This window comes from Lycium ferocissimum, chromosome 1, assembly GCF_029784015.1.
Source record: "Lycium ferocissimum isolate CSIRO_LF1 chromosome 1, AGI_CSIRO_Lferr_CH_V1, whole genome shotgun sequence".
NCBI classification, from domain to species: domain Eukaryota; kingdom Viridiplantae; phylum Streptophyta; class Magnoliopsida; order Solanales; family Solanaceae; genus Lycium; species Lycium ferocissimum.
This window is the reverse complement of record NC_081342.1, coordinates 69070389-69077242: the sequence shown is the minus strand read 5'-3', so window position 1 is coordinate 69077242 and position 6854 is coordinate 69070389.

Genomic DNA, 6854 nt, shown 5'->3' with positions numbered 1-6854 from the left:
TCAGTGTCCATTTTCTAATCATGGTAATCAAAGTCAGACTTATCCTAATTCATGATTTACCCCATGTGGGCTCCATTTTATATTGTCCACGCTTCAGATGTCCAGTCATGGGCATGCCCGTGTTGAGCCCCACATCAGTAGTTTAATGGAATCTGATTCCTTTATATGGACTTGCGCAATACTCACCTTTTAAGCTAGTTTTTTTCTTTGAATCAGGCTTGATGTCCAATTTTTTTCCTCAAAAATGGCAGCAGGTACAATATGTTATTGTTCTTGTACTATGCTAGCCTATAACTTTAGAATTCATACTGATGATAGCTCCCGTTTGGCTATAAGATTTTTTCACAAATATTTTGAAAACATTATTTGATTATAAAAAGTGACCAGTTTTTGAAGCTGAGTTTTTTATGTTTCAAAAAGTGATTTAGACTAGTTTTTCAAGTTTTTTGATGTTTTCTACTCACAAAACATCAACTTCTTTTCAAGTAAAATGCATGTCTAAACACAATTACAACTTCCAAATTAAACACCATATTTCACCTCATCTTCAAACACTCTTTTTTTTTTTTTTTTTATTCAAATTTCAACCAAATTTGTATCCAAACACTAGCTAAATATGTGTTGACTTACAAGTGCTATATATATCCAAAAAAAACTGTTGGTAAGTTTTATTAGCAGACGAATTTCTCTAAAAATGTAAACGCACGCATGCGCAAAATTAGAAAGAGAGGGAAAATGGGGGTTGGTGAAAGTATATACAATTATGTCATGGGAATGGGCTTTAGATAAAGGCTGCTGAAAAAGGTCTTGATTCTTTTCTGGCCGGCCAACAAACTGGAGTTTTCATGAAATCATGAAATCATTACGTCATATGTCCAAATATTTTTTGACTGCTATAGCAAAATACTGTTATAAAGAATATAGAATTAGAGGCGAAGCTATAATTTCAACTATACGAGTTCGGCAGAACCTAATAGTCTAAGCTCAAATCTTGTATTTATCTTTAACAATATAATTCACCTGATATATAAAAATTATTTTCGCCATATCTTTTACTTTTGTATTTCTTTCAAATCATGTTCTAAAAAGTGATTTTCTTGAGTCGAAAGTCTATCGGAAACAACCTCTCCACCTACAAAGATAGGTGTAAGGCCTGCATACGCCTCATTTTCTCGGACTGTACTGGATATATCGTTTGTTGTAGGATGATTTGTTATTGAGAGATTTGATTGTATATATGATATGAAGTGAAGGACCCACTGATAAAGCAATTGCCTGATATTATTATAGCAACTCTTCATATTAATTCCCACTTGCATTTTGGATGAGAGCAAGTTGAGGCGAGTCAGTCAACTGCTAGTGTGAACATGAAATAACCGCCTGAAAAAAACAGTTGGAAGAGAATTTGAATAAATCATTATAATTCACCAGAGGGCACAACATCCTCCGTACACTTTCAAGAATGAATATCAGGAGTGTGGATAATATATAGGTTTTTTACATTGACAGTTTATTAAATTTATCAACACTTATCATTTAGAAACTAGAAATACGACTTGTTTTAATTGAGCACATGAACACATGATAAAACGTTCGTATTAGACACTTCCGGTTTAAATTTTAAAACTTTTTACACTTATTCTCAAATTCTCATTACGTACATATGTTAATCACTTAAAATATATCATATCCTTTGATATATAAAAACATAAAATAAAGCAAAACAAAAGATAGGTTTCCCATTTTCCTCTATTAATTTAATTGTGGATGATATTTGAGGGGGTCCATGGTAAAGAGAATAAAGAGGTCTAATGTAGAAGGTCATTTGTGGTGTGCCTTGGCTTGGGGTTCAGATCCTTACTTTTTGACTGAAATGACACAACTTGACAATCATAGTTCTTCACTTCTTCTAGACTCTTAAGTCAAATTAGGGAACCTATACTTTAAGTCTCTGCATTTTGGGCTTCTTAAACTTATTGATATTTGAAATTAATTAACTCGATTATTTTAAATACGTGTTGTTTTTGGAGTTGATTATCTCTTTCAAAAACAAGAACTTGAAGTGGTTCATAATTTATTAAGTATTGGCCAAATCCATCGCCAGCCCCCGCGATCGTCCTGGCTCTTTCATTTCAATTAGATACCCAAAGTGAAGAATCGACGTTTCATTTAGACACTTTTTTCGCAATCAGCTAAAATTGCAAAATGAGTGTCATACACTCGCGAACGACGTGGAAGGGTGACTAATTAAAATAGGACATGTGGCAATTGGGTGCAAAATAATAATTTAAAAATCAATTACAAGAAAAAAGAAAAGGAAAAAATTAGTTTACACCAAAATAAATAAATAAATTACCCACTTTTCTAAACCCTCCCCCACCTACCCCACCCCTCCTTCCCCCTTTCTACACCTCTACTACTGCTGGGCACAATTTTTTTTTTTCTAACGGCTCCATTTTTATTTTTTTGTTTTCATTAGATTTTGATCCATTTTGGAAGCATATAATTCAAAATTTGGCACTAATCTATAACCCCATTTCTTTTCTTTTTTTTGTTTTTGTTTTTGCAGTCCTTCAATTCGAAAATTTGATTTTCGAATTTGAAGTTTTAAGTTACGTTAATGGCAAGTTCCTCAAATCTCAACCAAACAAAGACCAAATTTCGGATTCGAACTCCCCTCGACGTTCCGGTTCTTTTGAGATATCACCCACTCAAAATGGAGCCCATTTGAGGCAACCCGAAAATTCAAATTGGAAGCTTTGAGCTTCAACAATGGCGGCTTCAGCTTTCTTCTTCAATGAAGATATGCTACATTCGGGAAAAAAATTGCAGTCGGGAAGTCTGTGTTTTAAAAGGAAAAAAATGTGACCTCCATGGCAGGAGCTTAGAAGCTTGGAAAGAGAAAATAATTAAATCAATTAGGCGCGCTAAATATTGTTCTTAAGAGCATTAAGAACTTGTTCATGACATATTCAGGAGTTTGCTGAGCATAAGTTGTTTGAATGATTTTGAAGTCGGGTTTGACGAGGAACATATTGCACAAGGAAAAAAAAATTGCAACCGTGGTGGTGTCAATTTATTAATTTGCGGAAGGGTTTGTCAATTTGTTATCATCGTTATTTTAAAACTTATCCGGTGGTGGTGTTGCGGTGGCAAGTTGATGGTTTATGGTGGAGAAGTGTTGGAATGAAAGAGAAGGAAGAAGAAGACATAAAAAATAAAATAAAATCGTAAAATCAATCCCTTCACGCGCCTGTTTTGTGTGAAGGTCACAGAATTTTCCAACTCAGCGAAAAGTGTCTAAGTGGAACATCAGTTGCCCACCTGAGGTGTCTTAATGGAACAAAGGTCACTTGAGGTGTTCAAGTGAAAAAAGTGGACGACCACAGATGTCTGTCGATGGGTTTGGCCTTAAGTATTCGATATAGCTCACATATCCGTGCACAACTCAATGCAGATGAAGTAACATATATCTCCGTAGCCAATCTATTTCCATCAGTCGGCCGATGGGAGCCATAAGTTTGGGGTCTATTTGATGTTTCTTCCATCAATTATCTGGCTGAAGTAACGCGACTATATCCTATATCCAATCTACTTTCATCAGCCGGCCGGTGCGAATGAATATCCAGATTATAATTTTGAGGGTCAGTTATTACGGAAAAAACTCTTCAATGAGTGGATATGTGGAAGTACATTATGTTGATCTAGAGAAACGTGTGATTTCCGTAGGGTTCATTTATAAAAGAAATTATTTTCCTACTACTATAAAAAAAATTCTTTCAATTTCAAAATTCGAATGTAAGATATCTGATTGAGTTTAAAGAAATGCAATACATCTCAACATATCCATGGATGATTCTTTCCTCTTCATTATATTGCACTTGTCTTCTCCGTCATTTTCCATTCTTGAGATTCACTAACTTGCTTACAAAGTCTCCTATTTATGTGGATTGTACATCTACAATACAAAGTAATAAAGGAAAATTCAACTATCACCCTAGTTGGATATATTTATTGGATCTCCATAAGGGGTGCAAATTAGCCTGTTAGCTCATTAGCTTGTTCTCCTTCTTAATCCTAAACACTAGTGTATAAATAAAGCACTATGGGTGAAGGAAAATAGAAGCTTTTTTTTCCTACTATGATATAACGACTAGGGTTAGTTTTTCAAAAGAGAAAAAAACGCTCAGCATCTTACGAGAATATTTAGGTTGTGGACAAAGGAAATTCATTCATTTCGTGAGGATTCTCGATGATCAAAGGACACGAGTCGTGGTTGCTGCAGATCCGCTTCCGCTATGGAAAAACTCATAACTCTCCTAAGCTAGTAGCTACGATTCAAATACTACATTGATATCGTAGCAGAGCGATAAGCATGTTCTTATGGTTGACAAGATTAATATGAAAAAATGTATTTTTCAGATCGCTTTTACTAAAGTCATTGCCCTCCTTCAACTATTCTTCTCAACTCTTTTGACCAGTTTTTTTATTATTATTATTATTATTATTATTTTTTTTTTTGGAGCCGGGAAAATGCCCCATACCTAAAGGCAGAGCTAGGATTTTGAGTTTATAGGTTCTAGATTTTAGAAAAGATATTTACTGGGTCCTGGATAAATCATTTATACATATTAACCATAGTTTAAGCCAATGTAGGATCCGGACCAAAACAACTGAGTTCTGCCGATCTCATAGACAAGCTTGAAGTTTTGCCCCATCCATGCCAAGATCTATTTTATTCATAGAGTTGACCCGGGACCTCAAATTAAGAGCGGTACTGTGAGATCTTATTCATCGCACCACAACTCTCATCGCTTGTGATGAATTATTTATATATACAATTTGCAAAGCTTTCTTAAGCAATATATGCATAAGCAACCTTTTAATTTTGGTAGGTGTAAAATGCTTATTCGTGTCACCTAAAAGTACCTTTCAATCTTTGATTCCTTACAAGAATTTATTCTACAAGACTATCACAAGAGAAGAGTGCGTCATTCCTAAATTAGTTACGAAAAGAGAAAAAAAGTACAATAGTCTTGGCAAATTATTTTCTTCAGCTAACAACCAATCCATTTTTTTAATAATTTTCTTTTCTTTTTCCTTCAAGTTTTTGTTTAATTGAACTTTTCGATATTCGAAATTTACTGGTCTAACTAATTCAGGTTCACACCGCGTAGGACACATTCAATGACAAACGCATGACAATAAGGGGAAAAAAAAGGACCATATTAGTAAAACACAATTCAAGTGCATTACTAAACTCTCACCAACAATTTTTTCTTTTTAAAAAATGAATCTATGACATCTTTATTAGAAATATTATTAAATAGTTAATCATTAGATTGTAAAAAAGATTGTTATAACTGTAATGTTACCTACCTGTAGCTTAGGTCGATTGATTTACCTTTTTTTGTTTTTGTTTTTGTGTTAACCTCATATGAGGTTTCCTATCCCTACACCTTTTGAAAAATGATAGAAATTGACAAATGATTAAAAAGAATTATAACACTAGGGTACATATTTTAGCAATGTCATTTCTTTTATGTGTTTCAATATTTTTGTCTGCAACTTACAATAAAAAGTATAACAGAAACTCGATTAAAGAGGAAAACACTCCCTATTAAGAATTTCTCCATTCGTACAGTTCAAACTCCAAAACCTCCTCTTAAGGACAGAGGGATTCCATCTAGCATTACAACACTAATGTAATTTGCAACTAATCCCTTTGTTGTCTCTTTTCATCTTTATTTATTTATTAATTTATTTATTTATTTATTTATGAAACTGTAGAATAGGTTGTTTTATTAGCTGTAGCGCTATATCTTGTACTCTTTATACTGGATTTAATAATTATGACATAATATAATGTGAATTTGGCCAAACTAGAAAAGCTGGAACTTTAGGACATCACAAGTATTAAAAATAAAAACAAAAAATGGAATCATAAAAGCTGATGCAATATTCTTGGATAATATCTGGCTTATGATGTTGTACTTCTCCCACTCTATTTATGTTGACACTTTGGATAAGCGACCTCAATTATTGAGGTCTAATAATATTCTCCTGGCAATTGTCAAAAAATAATATCTCTCTCTAATTGTTTATATAAAACCTTCCATAATTAAGTTGAAGAAAACTAATAAAGATTCCTATGTCTTCTTCTGAATTGAGGAAAAAAAAAAAAATAACAATGAACAAGATGCTCTGCTCATACATTTCAAGGAATTAAGTAACTCTAATGAATTTTTCTTTTAACTATAACATTCTCCCTTGGAATAATTTTATTCCTTCTCATCTATTCTCTTCTTATCTATACATAAGATATGGATTTCTCTGAGGGCAAGGAAACCTAACTTTGATGTAATTCAGGAAGAAAGTGACTATATATATAATCATTTGGTATTCGAAAACCACATAGTCTTGACTAATTCATATTTCATATCATGTAAGGTTCATTAACGGGAAAAGTGTTCCCAATAGAGGATTTTTCTATTCATAAAGCTCAGACCTGGTGCTTCTGGTTAAGATTGGAAGGATCTTATCCATTCTATCACACCCCACGATGATGAGTGACCGATTACATGATTGTTTTAAAATGACTCTTCAAAAAGGGTATACTTGTAATTCATGCACTCTATTTAGTTAAGTGGATCAGTTCTCCTAATAGATATTATATATTAAAAAAAAAAATACTCATATAATTAGACTTCTTTCTTTTACTAATAGTTTAGTGTACAATCATGACGAATGAGTGAGCATTACTGCTTCAAGATTTTTCAAGTCGAATATCTTTTCTTCAATTTTCCTACAAAATCTAATCCTTTATCCGATCCCTTCGTGATAATAACACTTTT